Source organism: Eriocheir sinensis, chromosome 68 (assembly GCF_024679095.1).
Source record: "Eriocheir sinensis breed Jianghai 21 chromosome 68, ASM2467909v1, whole genome shotgun sequence".
Lineage (NCBI taxonomy): Eukaryota > Metazoa > Arthropoda > Malacostraca > Decapoda > Varunidae > Eriocheir > Eriocheir sinensis.
In genome coordinates, this window is record NC_066576.1 from 6,567,531 (window position 1) to 6,588,716 (window position 21,186).

The 21,186-nt window shown below is 41.3% G+C and overlaps 1 long non-coding RNA gene across 1 annotated transcript in view; it reads right to left on the minus strand.

Moving 5' to 3' along the window:
- Nucleotides 1–534: 534 nt before the first annotated feature.
- LOC126988230 (uncharacterized) overlaps nt 535–21,186 on the minus strand; it is a 44,520-nt gene continuing 23,868 nt past the window's right edge. Inside the window, exons 2-3 of the long non-coding RNA XR_007741756.1 lie at nt 2,681–2,921; nt 535–620 (exon numbers count right to left, since the gene is read on the minus strand). This is a non-coding gene — a long non-coding RNA (uncharacterized LOC126988230). The remainder of the gene's footprint in view (nt 621–2,680; nt 2,922–21,186) is intronic.

Sequence of the window (21,186 nt, forward strand, 5' to 3'; positions counted from 1 at the left end):
AATCAATCAATCAAACAATTTCCATCAATAACTCTTCATTTTACTTTCTCTCTGACTCATTTTCTGCTTTCACTCGTTAGGGAAGCTGAAGGAAACACTATAAAGCAAGGACATAGCAAATAAAGGGATGGAGAGAAAATTAAATAAGTGTTAACCGTTTTTAAAGTGTTATTTCTTAAGTGTGAAGCGATTTGGTTAACCCGTCCGCTGTGATTGGCACGGATTCGGCTTTCACTGGTAGCCTGGTAACACATAGTCCCAGGTCCTTCTCTGCTTCTGTGGTGGATAGTGGAGTGTGTCCCATGTGGTATTGGTGTGCTGGATATCCTCTCCCAAGGTGCAGGACTTTACGTTTTTCCTCACTGAATTGTAGCAGCCACTTTTTGTTCCATTCCTGTAGCTTGGTGATGTCTTCTTGTAGGAAATCCGCGGTCAAGGGGTTAAGGAGCGAACTGTTATCTCACTCGTGTATGACTTTGAAGAAGAAGAAGAAGAAACAGCAGGAGGGCTGTGAGAGAGAAAATAACCAAAGGACTCAAAACCTTTCACTCCATGCCGCCCTTCGTGAATTTTCAACATCCTTGTAGTGGATTCCCTTCATTTTTCTCCCAAACCCCACCCTGCCAAAAAAAGGTAAAATAGCTATATATGAAGAGAACACTTTTGCTTTATTACAAAGTTGACAATATAGTTATCTTATATTTTAACAGATTTTTGTGATAAACTTACATCACTAGACTACAAGTTCCTAACATTATTTAGACATTATTAACATTAACTAGCATTATTATTAATTTATGTATAATTTCTAACAGTTACCCATGGCCCCCTTAAATTCTTGCCATGGCCCCCTTCCTTCCCCCAAGTTGAGAACCACTGGGCTAAACAGAGGGGGTGGGGGGTGGGGGGGAGGGACTAGGAGAGGGTTGGTGAAGGAGGAGTGAGGGAGAAAAACAGAAGAGGTCCGATAGAGGTGTTGGGGACCTTGGTGGTTGGGGAAAGGAAGGTGACCCAAGAGCTATTTCCAGAAGAAGGGGAGGGAGGCTTTGGGGAATTGTGGGAAGGGACGAGGAGGAGAAGGAGGAGGAGAAGGAGGAGGAGGATGAGGAGGAGGTGCTTTCAATATACAAGCCAACTGACCTCTCATAGTCTCCTAATATCATCATTTTGTATCCTTGTGTGAGTAGACGAATGGGGATGAGAATGATGATGATGATGATGAGGAGGAGGAGGAGGAGAAGGATGAGGATGAGGAGGAGGTAAGGGCATTTAACAGACCCGTCCCCGCTGCTTCCTTCCCCCTCCCCCCTCCCCCCCCAACCACCACCACCACCACCACGTCTTGTTCATAACCTTCTCATGAAAAGGCAAAGACAGGTAGGCGCTCCAGTCGAAGGGGTAAAGGTGTTTCCACGAAGAATATATGTGGCCTTGTGGGTGTTGACTTCTCTTTGTTGTTGTTGCTGGTGGTGGTGGTGATAGTGGTGGTGGGGACTGGTAGTGATGGTGAATGGTGATGGTGATGGTGGGGGGGATAGTGAGGGCGGTGGCTGTTGTCCTAAATCCTTGCTTCTCTTTATTTCTCTAACTTTCTTTTGCTTTCTCTCTTTATATTAATCCTTCACTTTACTCTCTTCTTTTCTATCCTTTCTCTTTTCCCTTCCATTTAACCCCAACAAAACATATAACAGAACACTCATGGCAGGCGATTTCCAATAATTAATAATACTTTTCAATAGTTTATCAATTTATTTACTTCAGGTACAGTGAGTTGGATCGAGTAAAACAACACTCGCATAACTTAAATGAATCCTTCGCTTGATCCGCTAGCCTTTTCTTGTGTCTGGGGTACAATACGTGTTGCTAAGGTTACCCATACTTTACCAACCCTTCCCCTATCCACCAGTCCCATTACCAACCCTTCCCCTATCCACCAGTTCCATTACCAATCCTTCCCCTATCCACCAGTCCCATTACCAATCCTTCCCCTATCCACCAGTTCCATTACCAATCCTTCCCCTATCCACCAGTCCCATTACCAATCCTTCCTCTATCCACCAGTCCCATTACCAATCCTTCCCCTATCCACCAGTCCCATTACCGACCCTTCCAAGTTTAGGGATGATAATTAAAGAGATTATGGAGTCTATGCAATTATGGAAGTTCAGGAATGTTAACGAGAGAGAGAGAGAGAGAGAGAGAGAGAGAGAGAGAGAGAGAGAGAGAGAGAGAGAGAGAGAGAGAGAGAGAGAGAGAGAGAGAGAGAGAGAGAGAGAGAGAGAGAGAGAGAGAGAGTGTTGAGGAATGATAACTAAAGAGATTACCCACTACCAACAACACAGTGGAAGCGAGAGTCTGAGGGCCAGTTTCACAGTTCCCCATGATGGGTTAGTAAGCTCCCAAACCAATACCAGAGCCTTCGAAATTTCCTTGTATAGTGTCTGGTGTTTACATTTCAGTTCACAAATTTGATGAAACTATACAGGAAAAGTCTCGTGTATTTAGTGTGGCATCGAAGACCTCACCGTTTTGGATTGTATGGGATTCTATAGTTTGGTTCGGGCTGTTACGAAGACACTGTGTTGGACTGTGAAACCGGTTCTGAGCGTATGAGGGAAGAAGAAAACCTTTAAGAGCGGGAAGAGAATCTGAGAGAATCTGAGTCTGAGAGAAGCATTACCGTTCCATAGCTCCAAGACTTTCCTTCCAGCGTCCTGTCCCGCCGCGCCGCGCCTCACACTCGTCGGCTGGGTAGTACTCCTATGCTGGTCATCCTGGAGGCTCCTTCACCGTCGCCAGGGCCACTTGACCTTCAAAGGGCAGCTGGCAGGGGACAGCTGTGGCCCGGGGGTCACCCAGCAGAGGTGAGCACCAGTGGACCGGGGAAACCCTACCATTGTCCTGGGCTACCTCGGCTGATGCTGTTAAGAGGAATGTTGGTGTTTGTTAACAGTGCTGCCGCTGCTGCTGATGATGATGATAATGATGATGATGATGATAATGATGACGCTGATGATAGTAGTGATAGTAATAATAATAATAATAATAATAATAATAATAATAATAATAATAATAATAATAATAATAATAATAATAATATAAGTAGTAGTAGTAGTAGTAGTAGTAGTAGTAGTAGTAGTAGTAGTAGTAGTAGTAGTAGTAGTAGTAGTAGTAGTAGTAGTAGTAGTAGTAGTAGTAGTAGTAGTAGTAGTAGTAGTAGTAGTAGTAGTAGTAGTAGTAGTAGTAGTAGTAGTAGTAGTAGTAGTAGTAGTAGTAGTAGTAGTAGAAGTAGTAGTAGTAGTAGTAGTAGTAGTAGTAGTAGTAGTAGTAGTAGTAGTAGTAGCAATCATTATTACCATTATACCAGCAACAACAACAATGATGAGAGTAGTTATGTCATGCAACAGTTTTCTCCCTCAATCATTACAGGCGGTTCACAGCAGTAAAGCAAGACCTATTTTTTTTTTTCTTTTTTTTATAGGAAGGATAAGGAGCAGCGAGAACAAACAAACAAACAACAAAAAAAAGCTATACCAAGGCATCGTCGCCACCAACAGGTCTCCGAGGCCTCTAGGCGATCGTCAAAACACCTTACCAGTCACTCCACGACCCGGGCAGCCACGCCACGCAGGGCACCCCAATCCTCTAATCCCTTACAGTCTTCCTCCGTGCCACGCAGAACACCCCAATCCTTGCACTTCCTCACATTCTTCCCCACACCACTCATGACACCCACCTGTTGGCTGTAGTAAGTGTTCTAAGCGCTAATCGGTTCACGGATAGAGAGAGACAATATCCGTCAGGGCTAGCGCTTAGAACACTTACTACCGCTAACAACAGGTGACACCGGAGTGACCAGTTATTGCCCTTCTCTATCCGTGAACCGATTAGCACTCAGAACACTCACACCCGCCAAGATTCCCACCACCATGGAGACATTTTGCGGCCAGGGCCTCCACGCCACGCAGGACACTCCGATTCTCTCGCTTCCTTACATTCTCCCTCACGCTGCTCATGGCTTCTGCCTGAATAGCAACCTTGTCTGCCCTCTCATTTGCTATTTACACAGTGCCTTAGTCTTTCGAGTTCAGCCTACATAGCATCCAAAGGAGTTTCCCCCACAACTTCAAGGCGCCAAGACCATATAGCCCTACTAGTTGCGAGAGAGCACTTGGTACCTCTCCCCGAAAAGCCGCCGCCAGCTGGATCGAACTTGTAAGCTCTGGATCGCCACCCGAACCCACTGTCCCACCCGACTCCCTAATTTTGATGCAAGCAGACAGCGCATTTTGTTTGCCCTTGAGTTGCCTCTTTTACTGGGGAAAAATCAGGAACAACAACAAAAAACAACAACAACAGTAGCGGGCTTTTTTTTTATTGTTGTTTCCTTTTTTTGTGCCCTTGAGCTGTCTCCTTTGCCGTAAACAACAACAACAACAACAACAACAACAACAACCACCACCATCAACAACAACAACAACAATCAGTATCAGTAGCATCGGCAAGAACACAAACAACAGTATCATCAGTGTCATCAACAAGCTTTACTAATCGTCTCTACACCTGTAACCATCATTATCAACATCAATATTTTTATCATCACCACCATCATCATCATCATCATCATACTCATCCTCACCGTCATCATTATATCGTCACCCTCATAAAATAATCGCCTAAATCATTTTCCCGCGATTTCCAGATTTTTGTCTACATCAATTTTTTTTAACACGTGAGGCGCGTTTTTGTATAGTTGTCTTCGTCATTCAGGGTTTGAGTGTTCTAGAATTGTCCTTTTCATTTCTGCCTAAATCTTAAGCCAAATATCAGGACACCTCTCCTCCCGAAATTGACCTCTCTTTCGGCCACCTCTTTTGAGTCTTTTCATAGGAGCAGCGAGTAGCGGGCTTTTTTATTATTATTATTTCCTTGTTTTGTGTGCCCTTGAGCTGTCTCCTTTGTTTAAAAAAAAAATGAGATGACAGTTCTTTTCCTATTTCCTGTAAAGCAGAAAATAATGCGCTTTGCTTACGAAGGTGACGAAAAGTAAACCCCAAGCAAGGCAAGGAAAAAACGAGTAAAGTGATAATTTTAACGTGTTCCAGTGCGTCAGGGTGCCCGGGGATGTGAGGAGGCAAGAGTAATTAAGGGACTATTACACTGGGCAAATTTTTCGTGGATCTTCAGTCAAACCACGATTTCCGCTGGCGTGGTTCTTATATTTCCGTGGTTGTCTGACGTGTCCACGATCTTCCAAAGCTACGGTAGATTTCACTGAAGGACGACGGTATTACTCACCATCATCATCATCAGCAATAACAAGAAACAAATGAAAAAAACGCCAGCGGAAAATTTGCCCAGTGTAATAGCTAGCTCTCAAAGGCCAGACGGTCTATACCTCGCTGCCTCTGAGAACAGGTTCCTCGCCACAGCCTCCCTCCCCGCCCATAAATCTGGCCATCCTCCGCCTACAACCTTCAATCGTGTATATTTTGTACAAACTACATATCTGCGTAACTTCTTTAACCCGGTAGCTGCGGGGGTCATGTTCGGTTCGGTTAGGTTAGGTTAGGTTAGGTTAAAGGCCCCTCTAAGTAAAATAATGAGAAAGAATCGTCACTCACGCAAACCATTTCATAATATATATCAACGCATGTGTGATCAGTTTATGCATCATCTATTTTGAGGGGTTTATATCATGGCAGAAATTTAGCCCGTCGCTGGTACACGGTAAAGCCACAAATTTGGCCCATCGCTGCTACACGGTAAAGCCACAAATTTGGCCCATCGCTGGTACACGGTAAAGCCACAAATTTGGCCCATCGCTGGTACACGGTAAAGCCACAAATTTGGCCCATCGCTGCTACACGGTAAAGCCACAAATTTGGCCCATCGCTGCTACACGGTAAAGCCACAAATTTGGCCCGTCGCTGGTACACGGTAAAGCCACAAATTTGGCCCGTCGCTGCTACCGGGTTAACTTGTTCCATTCATCATTCACAAGGAGATAAAACTTGAACATTTGCCGGAGCAGTATGGCGGCGTGCACAAAGTTTAACATCAGACAGAGAGGTGGAAAACGTTGTGAAAGGGCTTTGTACTGCAGTGGGCTGGTAATGGCTGAAGATAATAAGGTGATTCATTCTCTGTCTCACTCGTGAATATTGTTTTACCTGTCTCCTGCCTGAGCCTGAAGCATTTCAATTTGTGTCCATTGATTCGTGTCCCAACATTTTCTTCTCAATACAAGTACTCCATATAAATCATTCGTATTAATCCCTTAACCCATTATTATTATTATTATTATTATTATTATTATTATTATTATTATTATTATTATTATTATTATTATTATTATTATTATTATTATTATTATTATAGGCCAAGAATGTCAGCCTCTCTGCAGAGTTCGTGCACTATACTATACCCAGTGAGGGTCCCAGAAGGGGGAACATTGGCCTTAGGAAAGAGAAAGTCACCTTAGTAAAAAACTATTACCTCTGTTCTTAAATAATTGCAGGTTTTCAGCTTCAACAACATCATTTGGAAGCTGATTCCATAATTTAGTTACACATGGAACAAAACTTCTAGAAAATTGGGAAGTATTAAAACGTGCAGCTGAAAATGCCAAATCATTGAGAATTGAACCTTGTGAACCAAGACTGAAGAAAAGATGGAGGAAGTTTAGAATGTAAAGGATGAGTATTTTTTTTTTACAACAAAGGAGGCAGTTCAAGGGCACACACAAAAAAACAATAATTAAAAAAGGCCCGCTACTCGCTGCTCCTAAAAAAGAAACAAAAGAGGTGGCCGAAAGCAAGGCCAAATACGAGAGGAGAGATGTCCTGATATCCTCCTCTTGAAAGATGATTGTTAAAGATCTTATACAACAGAGCAAGAGAGCCAACAATGCGGTGATGTTCAAGATTAATGTCTAGATTAGGCAGCAAAACTTGATCTGATTAAACGACCGGTCCAAAAGCTTCATATGGGAGTCTGCAGCAGAGAGGAAAACAGAGGAGCAGTACTCAAAATGTGGCGATAAAACTGAATAAAGGAAATTTAATACAACACTGTCATCTGAAAATATCTTTTTGCACTTGCGAAAAACACCAATTTTCTGAGAGATTGTCGAAGCAGCAGACCGCAAATGAAACTGTGATTAACAAGCAATTAAATCCCCTTGCAGTTTACGTCTTTGCTAAAAATGTTAACTGCGCTGTTTTAGTCTTTCTCTGCACGACATGTTGCTAAGGCCTTGTATAAATTCATGGATAGTTAGATAAGGTGGGGTTAGGATTACAGGAGCTGCCTTGTATACGCTAACCGGCCGCTTGCAGACTCCTTGGGTCATATCATAAGACATTTCATTGCCCAAGAACACTCATTTGACAAGGCTTTCGTAGGTGTTGTGGGTATTTCCAGGAGTATTTCTATGACCCTGGTGGTAGTGTGACTCTTCCTCTACACCATGAACCTATAGAAACACTCAATAGAACCCGACTGTCCCCCCCTTTGACCTTTAAAAATATATATTGTGAGAAGCGAAAGTGTATACCTTATGTTCTTATCGTTTTGGTCATTCTTCGCTGGACTCGTTCCAAAAAATCTGCGCAGTATATCCGCTCTGAGGGACACTGAAATCGCACACAACACATGATCAGGGTGATGTCTAAGCAAACCCAGACACATGAGGATAACTTACGCACTCAAGTTACTATAAAATGTTTTAGTAAATTCAAAAACCCTGTCAGTGAAGGGGTGGAGGGGTGGAGGGCGGTTCTGAACGTCCCTGTTTGTCGCTTGTCACGAGGAACACGAAGAAACGATTTTGAACTTTGTGTCATAATGATAATAAAGTTTGTCAAAAATATATGTAAATGAATAAAAAATATAAACTTGTGATAGTAAATTGCAAAAACATATACAAATGAATAAACATAAAAACAAATACAAAGATACAGAAATAAAAAAGATATATGCATACAATTATACATAAATAGAACAACATGAATACATCTATAAACTTATGGGGAGGTAAAGAGAAGAGGCGACCAGCAACGAGATTAAATGACGGTAATGAAAGCGGTAGCGGTCATCGTCTCTTGGAATGATGGTTGGAATTTGAGATAAGATAGATAGACAGATAGATAAGGAAATAGAAAAATAGATGGATAGATGGAAAGACAGTCACATAAAAAATAAATGAGATAAGATAGATAGTCAGATAGATAAGGAAATAGAAAAATAGATAGATAGATGGAAAGACAGTCACAGATAAAAAATAAATGTGAGATAAGATAGATAGTCAGATAGATAAGGAAATAGACAGATAGATAGATAGACAGACAGTCACAGATAAAAAATAAATTTGAGATAAGATAGATAGACAGATAGATAAGGAAATAGACAGATAGATAGATAGACACACAGTTACAAATAAAAAATAAATGTGAGATAAGATAGATAGACAGATAGATAAGGAAACAGACATATATAGATGGACAGACAGGGTCACACATAAAAAAATAAATTTGAGATAAGATAGATAGACAGATAGATAAGGAAATAGAAAAATAGATGGATAGATATAATGATCAGATAGATACGGAAATAGAAAAATAGATAGATAGATGGAAAGACAGTCACAGATAAAAAATAAATGTGAGATAAGATAGATAGACAGATAGATAAGGAAATAGACAGATAGATAGATAGACAGACAGTCACAGATAAAAAATAAATGAGATAAGATAGATAGTCAGATAGATAAGGAAATAGACAGATAGATAGATAGACACACAGTCACAGATAAAAAATAAATGTGAGATAAGATAGATAGTCAGATAGATAAGGAAATAGACAGATAGATAGATAGACAGACAGTCACAGATAAAAAATAAATGTGAGATAAGATAGATAGACAGATAGATAAGGAAACAGACATATATAGATGGACAGACAGGGTCACAGATAAAAAAATAAATTTGAGATAAGATAGATAGACAGATAGATAAGGAAATAGACAGATAGATAGATAGACAGACAGTCACAGATAAAAAATACATTTGAGATAAGGGAGATAGACAGATAGATAAGGAAATAGACAGATATATAGATGGATAGACAGTCACAGATAAAAAATACATTTGAGATAAGGGAGATAGACAGATAGATAAGGAAACAGACAGATATATAGATGGACAGACAGGGTCACAGATAAAAAAATAAATTTGAGATAAGATAGATAGACAGATAGATAAGGAAACAGACAGATATATAGATGGACAGACAGGGTCACAGATAAAAAAATACATTTGAGATAAGATAGATAGACAGATAGATAAGGAAATAGACAGATATATAGATGGACAGACAGGGTCACATATAAAAAATAAATTTGAGATAAGATAGATAGACAGATAGATAAGGAAACAGACAGATATATAGATGGACAGACATGGTCACATATAAAAAATAAATTTGAGATAAGATAGATAGACGGATAGATAAGGAAATAGACAGATATATAGATGGAAAGACAGTCACGGATAAAAAAATACATTTGAGATAAGGGAGATAGACAGATAGATAAGGAAACAGACAGATATATAGATGGACAGACAGGGTCACAGATGAAAAATAAATTTGAGATAAGATAGATAGACAGATAGATAAGGAAATAGACAGATATATAGATGGAAAGACAGTCACGGATAAAAAAATAAATTTGAGATAAGATAGATAGACAGATAGATAAGGAAACAGACAGATATATAGATGGACAGACAGGGTCACATATAAAAAATAAATTTGAGATAAGATAGATAGACAGATAGATAAGGAAACAGACAGATATATAGATGGACAGACAGGGTCACAGATAAAAAATAAATTTGAGATAAGACAGATAGACAGATAGATAAGGAAACAGACAGATATATAGATGGAAAGACAGTCACGGATAAAAAAATACATTTGAGATAAGATAGATAGACAGATAGATAAGGAAACAGACAGATATATAGATGGAAAGACAGTCACGGATAAAAAAATACATTTGAGATAAGATAGATAGACAGACAGATAAGGAAACAGACAGATATATAGATGGAAAGACAGTCACGGATAAAAAAATACATTTGAGATAAGATAGATAGACAGATAGATAAGGAAACAGACAGATAGATAGATAGACAGACAGTCACAGATAAAAAATAAATGAGATAAGATAGATAGTCAGATAGATAAGGAAATAGAAAAATAGATAGATAGATGGAAAGACAGTCACAGATAAAAAATAAATGTGAGATAAGATAGATAGTCAGATAGATAAGGAAATAGACAAATAGATAGATAGATGGAAAGACAGTCACAGATAAAAAAATAAATTTGAGATAAGATAGATAGACAGATAGATAAGGAAATAGACAGATAGATAGATAGACAGACAGTCACAGATAAAAAATAAATTTGAGATAAGATAGATAGACAGATAGATAAGGAAACAGACAGATAGATAGATAGACAGACAGGGTCACAGATAAAAAAATACATTTGAGATAAGATAGATAGACAGATAGATAAGGAAACAGACAGATAGATAGACGGAAAGACAGTCACGGATAAAAAAATACATTTGAGATAAGATAGATAGACAGACAGATAAGGAAATAGACAGATAGATAGATAGACAGACAGGGTCACAGATAGAAAAATAAATTTGAGATAAGATAGATAGACAGATAGATAAGGAAATAGACAGATAGATAGATAGACAGACAGTCACAGATAAAAAATAAATGAGATAAGATAGATAGACAGATAGATAGATAGACAGACAGTCACAGATAAAAAATAAATGAGATAAGATAGATAGACAGATAGATAAGGAAACAGACAGATAGATAGATAGACACACAGTCACAGATAAAAAATAAATGTGAGATAAGACAGATAGACAGATAGATAAGGAAACAGACAGATAGATAGATGGATAGACAGGGTCACAGAAAAAAAAACTAAATTACTATTATGACGTCACAAACTGGTTGACGTAGAATTCACTGACTTTTAATAGAAAGGTGATTCTCCAAAGGTTTTTTTCCTCCCTCTCTCTTACGTCAGTCGTTGGGTACATCGAAAGGGAAAGTCATGAGCAACGTGTTTCTCGGCGCTGCATCCTGATTCCGGGTCGCGGTTCTTCGTAGTGACGCCGAGACGTGTGTGTGTGTGTGTGTGTGTGTGTGTGTGTGTATGCAAGTGTTGCTTTCCGGTCTACAACGTAACCATGCAGTGAAGGATCAGGGAAAGGAGTGAATGGAGAAGGTACGGGTGATCCTGATTTCATTGCCTCGCTGTCATTTCCTTGAACTCGTGTGTGTGTGTGTGTGTGTGTGTGTGTGTGTGTGTGTTAAACGTCTTCACCTGTGGCGCCGGTAGGCTTGTTTGGAGGGACCTGATGGTATGGCCCAGCCCGTTCTGGCGCAGGCAAGTGTTTATAGTGGCGCCATCTTCCACTGGCTCATGCTGCCCCCCGGAGCTCATCTTTAATCCTAGAATCTAGAGTCCGGGTTGATAGGTGGTCTTCTGGACAGCATGTGGGTAGTCTTAAGCCACTCGGCGGCGGCTGAAAAATCCCGGCTTGGTGGCACCGGGGAGCGAACCCGCGTCGTCCTGAACGCGGCGCCGTCACGGTATCCACTCAGCCACCGCCTCCCCAGTGTGTCTAGGTCTGAGCCAGGCAATTACAGGCCAATATCACTCCTCTCATTCATCAGTAAGATATTTGAGGGGGTCATCGGGGAGAAACTGACATCCTTCCTCGAGGAGAACACCTGCAGTCACCGAAGCAGTTTGGTTTTCTAAAGGGCCGCTCTACCTCCGACCTCCTCCTCCTCCTCTCAAAGTCCTGGCATGACGCCCTTGATGACGGCCACCCCTCTCTCATGATTGCCCTGGATATAGCTGGCGCGTTCGACTCCGTTTGGCACCGCGGTCTGACGGCGAAGCTACAGCAACTAGGCATCACGGGGGACCTGCTGCACCTGCTCTCAAACTACCTGTCAGGCCGGAGCCTTCGCGTAGCAGTCAACGGAAATACCTCGACCAGCTTCCCGGTGGAGGCCTCCGTTCCACAGGGGTCCGTCCTTGGACCTATTCTGTGGAACATTTACTTCAACGACCTCCTGCAAACCATCCCGGCAGCAAGCGCCTACGCCGACGACTGCACCCTCTCCAGAACATACAAGAGGGAGGAAGCCCAGGACGTGATCGAGACATAATGGCCTGGGGAAAGAGATGGCAAGTCAGGTTTGCCCCTGACAAAACCCAGGCCATGGTAATATCACGCTCTCGGGAGGATGCGAGGCAACTCCACGGCAGGCTGAGATTCGGGAACGACACCATCCCTCTGCAGGCCAGCGTCGACATCCTGGGCGTGGAGGTGGACTCCCAGCTGCGTTTCGACCGTCACCTTGAAAGGGTGGCGCATAAAGCCTCCCAGAAGGTGACCCTCCTGCGCCGCATGAAGAACCTCCTTGAAGCTGAAGGCCTGAACACCCTCTATAAGGCACAAGTCCGTCCAGTGATGGAGTATGCACCGCTCACCTGGATGGCCAGCGCCCGCTGCCACCTCAACCTGCTGGACAAGATGCAGAGGAGGGTTGAACGCCTCATCAACGGCACCCAGCACCACCGACCGAGCCAGTGGGAGAGACAGCGACGACAACAACAACAATAACAACAACAACACGAGCAACTGGCAGGAGCAGCCACGAACCAGCTGGACAGCCTGGAGCACCGCCGCAGAGTCGCTGCCCTGACGGTGCTACACAAGGCACAAGTGGGCCTAGTGCCCCACCTGACGGACTTGAGGGCTACCTGGAGGAGGTCTGAGCGCAGCACGAGAACAGTGCTAAGCAACGCCTCCCTCCTGGAAGTGCTAAGGGCCCGCTCCAGCACCCACCAACGTGCCCTCTCCATCGCAGCGGTGGTGTGGTGGAACAACCTCACTGCTGATGTGGACGTGACACAACTGTCCACTCAGCAGATGAAGGTTGCGTCCCACAGGTGGCCACACTACACCCATCGTAAAAGCGTAAATGTAAACGCTTGTAAATAGTTGCAAACACTTGTAAATAATTGTATACAGTAGAATACAAATGTAATCTCGGCAGAGGCTTTCGAATAGCTCCCCACCGGCCGGGGGAACTTGAGCTTAGGGAAAAAAATATTGCGGTAGTAAACAGACTAAACATGTGTTTAAATATATATATATATATATATATATATATATATATATATATATATATATATATATATAGAGAGAGAGAGAGAGAGAGAGAGAGAGAGAGAGAGAGATACAAACCCAGACGATAGCGGGAGGAGTGAAGGGGCAGGGGAGGGAAGGGGGTCTAGAGAGTGTGTGTGTGTGTGTGTGTGTTTGTCCGTTCGTGTGCTGAAAGATTTCGCAAAAGTAAGTTTGTTGTTACACAGAAGCTTACTACCGCTACTATTAGGTGTCTACGGACAGTTACATTAATAGATACAATCTATGTCTCGTGTATGTCCTCCCCATGAACGGCTTCCACACCTACTTGTAATCAAGAAAGGTAGGACGAACAGAATGGGCAAGGAAGGAAAAGGACAAAAGAGAAAGTAGAGAGGAAATGTTTAAAGTCAAAATAAAGAGGGTATTAAGACCCGCCTAGGGGGGAAATCTATAGTAAGCTGTAATCTTCGATAACTGTGTGTTGTTTTTGTTTCTCATTTTTTTTCCTTTTTTTTCTGAAGATCCTTATGTGCCGTGTCTTTTTTTTTTATTATTTTTGTTTGATTAGTGTGATTAGGCAGGACCCACACACCACCCTGCCTGTCGCCACTTTGTCCTTTTCTTTGAAAAATAAAAAATTAATCCAAATTATCCTTTATCCTTTCTTTGTTTCGTTGATTCTTTTGTGTTTAAAAAACACGTCATAAACGCAATATCCTTTTATTTTTTTCCAACGTTGATTCCTTTGACGAGTCGAAAAATAATCGGTCGTAAACTCGTCCTCCTTATCCTTTTCTTTTTTCCTTTGTTTTTAAAAATAAACGTCGCAATAACTCGTTATCTTCTTTTCTTCAAACGTTGTTGATTCCTTTGTCGATAAAAACACGTCGCAATAACTCGTTATCCTTTCTCTGTTTCCAAAACGTTGATTCCTTTGTCGATAAAACTAAACCAAACAAAACCATATTTTCCTTTCTTTGTTTCCAAAACGTTGATTCCTTTGTCGATAAAACTAAACCAAACAAAACCATATTTTCCTTTCTTTGTTTCCAAAACGTTGATTCCTTTGTCGATAAAACTAAACCAAACAAAACCATATTTTCCTTTCTTTGTTTCCAAAACGTCGATTCCTTTGTCGATAAAACTCATTTTCCTTCCTTTAATGATCAGTATCCCACCCCGACATTTTCGTCAGGGTCAGCATCCCACCCCAACATTCAAGCTGGGGTCAGCATCCCACCCCAACATTCAAGCTGGGGTCAGCATCCCACCCCGACAGTTAAGTCAGGGTCAGCATCCCACCCCGACAATTAAGTCAGGGTCAGCATCCCACCCCGACAGTTAAGTCAGGGTCAGCATCCCACCCCGACAATTAAGTCAGGGTCAGCATCCCACCCCGACAATTAAGTCAGGGTCAGCATCCCACCCCGACAATTAAGTCAGGGTCAGCATCCCACCCCGACAATTAAGTCAGGGTCAGCATCCCATTGAGAGCCTTTTTAAGATGTGTTTCAATCGTATTTTTTTTCCTGGTGTTTTTTTCTGTATTTTCCTTGTGCTGGTTTTCTGTTTCTTCATTTTCCTTTTTCTGGTGTTGTTTCTACTGAATATCGGCTTTTCTTGGTGCCGTATCCTGCTACAGACGAGTCTCCTTCACCCCTGAGAAGCCTCGCCCGTACCAACATACCACACCAAAGTCCTTAATCCTAGTTGTTCGTTTTGCTAATGTTGTGTTTTGTATCTGGTTTCTTTTTTCTGGCTTTCCTTTCCTGTATTATCCTGTCATCGCCTCTGCCTGGTGCCGTATCTTGCTATAGCGGAGTCTCCTTCACCCCAGAGAAGGCTCGCCCATACCAATATACTACACCAAAGGCCTTCATGCTGGATTTTTGCGTGTGTTTTTGTTTTATTTTATCCTTTTTCTCATCTGTGCTTGTCTTATCAATTTCCTGGAATTCCTCTCCTGTATTTTCCTATTTCTGATGCTCTTTAAGTCTATTTCCCTTATTTTCGGTGTTTTTTTCACCTGTAATATCCCTGTCGTGGAGTTGTTCTGAAATCGCCTTTCCTTGGTGCCGTGTGCTGATACGAATGAGTCTCCTTCACCCCAGAAAAGACCCGCCCATACCAACACACAGCAGCAAACGCCCTCCCTCCCCCCGCCCCAGGACACTCGGGATCTCCGGCACCGCCATGGACGCCCCGAGGGAGCCGAGACGCCCTGCCTGAACCCCTGAGCCCCGCGACGCTCGCCAGGGAGACCTTGGGCTCCCTGACGCTCCCCAGCACTGACGAGGCGGGGGAGGGCGGGAACTCCAGACAACGCAGAACAACTCCAGACGGGAATATTAAATTAATCGTAAACACCGTGACGGCTCAAAGGCTGCGTTTGTCGAGTCTGGGATGGCAGGAGCCGGCGAGTGTTTTGGCGCGGCATGCGTTGCCCTCTTTGTCTTTTTGAGAGAGAGAGAGAGAGAGAGAGAGAGAGAGAGAGAGAGAGAGAGAGAGAGAGAGAGAGAGAGAGAGAGAGAGTGCAGACTTAACATTTCCCTGAACCATCTCGTTAATAAATTCGAAGGCCAAGAAGCAGAAAAAAACAAAACAAAACAAAACAAAACAAAAACTAAAAAAACAAGAAAAAAAAGAGAAAAGAAGAATTTTAAAAAAAGAAAAAACATGCAGAACGGACACACAAAAAAAGGAGCCAAAACTAATAGATAAGCAACAGAACGGAATAACACAGGTAAAAAGGAGCAAAATAAATAGATATAAATAAAATAACAATACATAATAAATAAACAGGGTAAAACAGGAACAAAATAAAACAAATAAATAAATAAAATAACAATACAAAATAAGAAGAATAAATTAAACAAAAGAATAAGTAAAATAATTGTAAGTATGCGTGAAAAAACAACCTTCTATGTATGAATGATAATGAAAATATGAATAAATAAATAATGTGTGAAAAAATAAAATAAAAAGAGCAAATGAAATAAAAAGGAAAATGGGAAGAAAACGGAGAGAAAAGGAAAATGGGAAGAAAACGGAGAGAAAAGGAAAATGGGAAGAAAACGGAGAGAAAAGGAAAATGGGAAGAAAACGGAGAGAAAAGGAAAATGGGAAGAAAACGGAGAGAAAAGGAAAATGGGAAGAAAACGGAGAGAAAAGGAAAATGGGAAGAGAACGGAGAGAAAATGAAAATGGGAAGACAATTAACGGAGAGAAAAGGAAAATGGGAAGAAAACGGAGAGAAAGGGAAAATGGGAAGAAAACGGAGAGAAAAGGAAAATGGGAAGAAAACGGAGAGAAAAGGAAAATGGGAAGAAAACGGAGAGAAAAGGAAAATGGGAAGAAAACGGAGAGAAAAGGAAAATGGGAAGAAAACGGAGAGAAAAGGAAAATGGGAAGAAAACGGAGAGAAAAGGAAAATGGGATGAAAACAGAAAGAACAGTGGGAAGAAAACGGAGAGAAAAGGAAAATGGGAAGAAAACGGAGAGAAAAGGAAAATGGGAAGACAATTAACGGAGAGAAGAGGAAAATGGGAAGAAAACGGAGAGAAAAGGAAAATGGGAAGAAAACGGAGAGAAAAGGAAAATGGGAAGAAAACGGAGAGAAAAGGAAAATGGGAAGAAAACGGAGAGAAAAGGAAAATGGGAAGAAAACGGAGAGAAAAGGAAAGTGGGAAGAAAACGGAGAGAAAAGGAAAATGGGAAGAAAACGGAGAGAAAAGGAAAATGGGAAGAAAACGGAGAGAAAAGGAAAATGGGAAGAAAACGGAGAGAAAAGGAAAATGGGAAGAAAACGGAGAGAAAAGGAAAATGGGATGAAAACGAGAGAAAAGGAAAATGGAAGAAAACGGAGAGAAAAGGAAAATGGGAAGAAAACGGACAGAAAAGGAAAATGGGAAGAAAACGGAGAAAAGGAAAATGGGAAGAAAACGGAGAGAAAAGGAAAATGGGATGAAAACGGAGAGAAAGGAAAATGGGAAGAAAGCGGAGAGAAAAGGAAAATGGGAAGAAAACGGAGAGAAAAGGAAAATGGGAATAAAACGGATAATAATAATAATAATAATAATAATGATAATAATAATAATAATAATAATAATAATAATAATAATAATAATAATAATAATAATGATAATGATAATAATAATGATAATGACGATGAGGCAAAAAATAGTCACTTACCGAAAATTAATTAAACGTAAAGAAAATATTGTCAGTGAAAACGAGATAGAGATAGATAGATAGATATAAAGATGGATACAAAAAAAAAAAAAACAGGTTGGGGGAAATAAAACAACAACAACAACAACAATAACAACAACAACAACACCCAACACGAAAGGGAGGATGAACAGCTCAGACACACACACACACACACACACACACACACACACACACACACACACACACACACACACACACACACACACACACACACACACCTCTCCTCTGTCCCCCTTCCCCTCCCCTCCCCCCTTCCCCACACCTTTACCTGCATCCCCTTCCCCCCTCTTCTTCCTCTCCCTTCCCCCTCTTCTTCCTCTCCCTTCCCTCCTCCCCGTCCCGTCCCGTCAGTAGAAGTTTCGCATCCCTCCATATAATAATCAATAAACAGCGTAAAAATCCGATGTATGGAGACAGACTAAGAATTATACGAAGCAAACTCTTCTAAAAACACAAAAAAATTCAGGCCTTAGCGAGGAAAGCTGCACGCCGAATGTCCGGGCTGGGATTCGAACCTAACCCCGTGGAATCGAAGCCAGGCACGCTAACCACTGCACCACGGAAGCGTAAAAGATAAGATGAAAAAGGAAAAAAAAAAAAACCCGGCATATTTTGAGAAATGGAGACGGAGGAGAGATGCGACAAAATTAAATGAAGAAAGTGAAGAGTATGTGCGTGCGTGTGTGTGTACGAGTCAGTGAAAGGAAAACTAGGAAAAAAAGAAAAGTGAGAGTGGAGGAAAGAAAAGGAAGAAAGACAGAGAGAAAGAAAACAGGTTGAGGAGATAGAGCGTCCATGTTTATAAAGGGAGTGTTACACTGGGCAAATTTTCCGTGGATCTTCAGTCAAACCACGATTTCCGCTAGCGTGTTTTCATTTGTTTCTTGTTATTGCTGATGATGATGATGGTGAGTAATACCGTCGTCCTTGGGTGAAATCTACCGTAGCTTTGGAAGATCGTGGACACGTCAGAAAACCACGGAAATATGAAAACCACGCCAGCGGAAATCGTGGTTTGACTGAAGATCCACGGAAACTTTGCCCAGTGTAATAGACCCTTAAGTGTATGACCGTATGAAACCTGGATAGTGACGTCAGAGAAAAGAAAACGGGAAACAAAGGAAAAGAAATGTGCGGGTGGGAAAAGAAGAGGATGTGGAGAGGAGAGAGACCGGCCAGTAGACCAACCGACCAACCGACCCGACCGCCTCACCAACCACCTGACGAGATCCGCGAGGGGGAGCGAAGGAGTGAAAGTGTGAAGGAGAGACATTACTTAACGTTGACCTTGAGGAACTCCGAGAAGGATCTGAACCCGTGTACCTGAGTGTGTGTGTGTGTGTGTGTGTGTGTGTGTGTGTGTGTGTGTGTGTGTGTTATATACAAAAGAAGAGAAAATATAACTTGGACCACTCTCTCTCTCTCTCTCTCTCTCTCTCTCTCTCTCTCTCTCTCTCTCTCTCTCTCTCTCTCTCTCTCTCTCTCTCACATATATACATACATACACTCTCGGCCCCAGTGCAAACAAATTATCGTACTCAACGCCCCAAAACATATCAATAATCAACGGTTTTTACGATAACTTTACATGAATATCGTTACTGCTGTGGATAATGGGTGTACGATAGTTTTTGGGACTGGAAAGTGATAAATACAAATATATGCTGAGTACGATAACTTGGCAGCGTTGCTCGGCTCTTATTCTTGTTGTTGTTGTTACTATTGTTGTTTTTAATGTTGTTGTTGTTGTTGTTGAAGGACTGTTTCGCCATAGTGAGGGGGAGGAAGACGAGGGCAGAAAAAAAAGGAAGAAAAAGTCCACGGAGATTGCACGCCGTTTATCAGTTTCTTTCCCCCGTACCTAGATTTACATAGATTTACATAGAAGTTCGGACCAATATAGAGCCCACGGTTCAGACGAGGAGGGAGAGAGAGAGAGAGAGAGAGAGAGAGAGAGAGAGAGAGAGAGAGAGAGAGAGAGAGAGAGAGAGAGAGAGAGAGAGAGAGAGAGAGAATGAAACACAAAATAAAAAAAAATAAAGTCAGATAGACAGACAGATATACAGACACAGACAGATACTGGGACACAAAGAGGCAGACAAACAGACAGACAGACAGACATAGAGACAGACAGAGAGGAAGAAAATCACAAATCCCTTCACCAATTATTATTATTATTATTATTATTATTATTATTATTATTATTATTATTATTATTATTATCAATATTTTCACTCATTTTGTTAAACAGTGTTCTTTATTATAGATTGTCTCGTTGCTAAACTAATTCGTCTTTCTCAATTATAATTCAGTAAGAAGACAAATGGTGAGGTTAGGTTAGGTTAGGTTAGGTTAGGTTAGATTAGGTTTGGTTAGCTTAGGTTAGGTTAGGGTAGATTAGCTTTGGTTAGATTAGGTTAGGTTAGGGTAGATTAGGATAGGTTAGGTTAGGTTAGGTTAGATTAGGTTAGGTTAGGTTAGCTTAGGTTAGGTTAGGGTAGATTAGCTTTGGTTAGATTAGGTTAGGTTAGGTTAGGTTAGATTAGGTTAGATTAGGTTAGGTTAGGTTAGGTTAGGTTAGGTTAGATTAGCTTTGGTTAGATTAGGTTAGGTTAGGGTAGATTAGGATAGGTTAGGTTAGGTTAGGTTAGGTTAGATTAGGTTAGATTAGGTTTGGTTAGATTAGGTTAGGTTAGGTTAGATTAGGTTAGGTTAGGTTAGGTTAGCTTAGGTTAGGTTAGGGTAGATTAGCTTTGGTTAGATTAGATTAGGTTAGGTTAGATTAGGTTAGGTTAGGTTAGGTTAGGTTGTATGTTAAGCAACGAGCCAGACTAAATAAAAATAACAAGAGGAAGTAAGTCATCATAAGAAACACGAATTATCTACTAATTTATATTTTTTTTACCGTTTTATAATTTTAAAGACGTGAAATAAGAAAAAGGAGAAAGAGAGGGAAGAAAAGAAAGACAAAATCCCCTTCTGTTTTTCTCCTTTTCTTTACCTTTTCATAACTTTAAAACGAATAAGAAATAAGAAAGGAGAGAGATAAGAGAAGGAACGGACAAACTTTACCTCTCTCTCTCTCTCTCTCTCTCTCTCTCTCTCTCTCTCTCTTCCCCCTTTATCGCTGTGTTACGTCTATCTATCTATCAATCTATCTATCTATCTATCTATCTTCGAATGTTGTATGTGGAACGCTCAAAGATCCACGAAGATGGGAGTTTCAACGCCACCTAACACGGTATCAATTTTAGCATACCTGTCGTTAATTGGGTATACGCGCTGTGACAATCCCCGGTGTACCTGGATTCTGGTTAACAGAGGACAGATATCGCTCGTGAGTTTACTGCGTTTTCCTGTAACGTAACGAGTGAGCGAAGGGACAATGTAGAGAAAATACCAAGGGAGCTTATAACCTTGAAGTGATCTTGGAGGTATTAGAGAAAGAGGTCGAGGAGGTGGAAGAGGAGGAAGAGGAAGTGTAGACTATTGTGTGTATATGAGTGCATTTTAATTATTGACGGTATGCAATAATTATAGTTGATGTTGCTGTTACTGTTTGTTGTTGGTGGTGATGGTGGTGGTGATGGGGGTGGTACTGGTAATGATGGTGATGATGATGGTGGTGGTGGTGAAGGTGGTAATGGTGGTAATGGTTTTGGTAATGGTGATGATGGTGA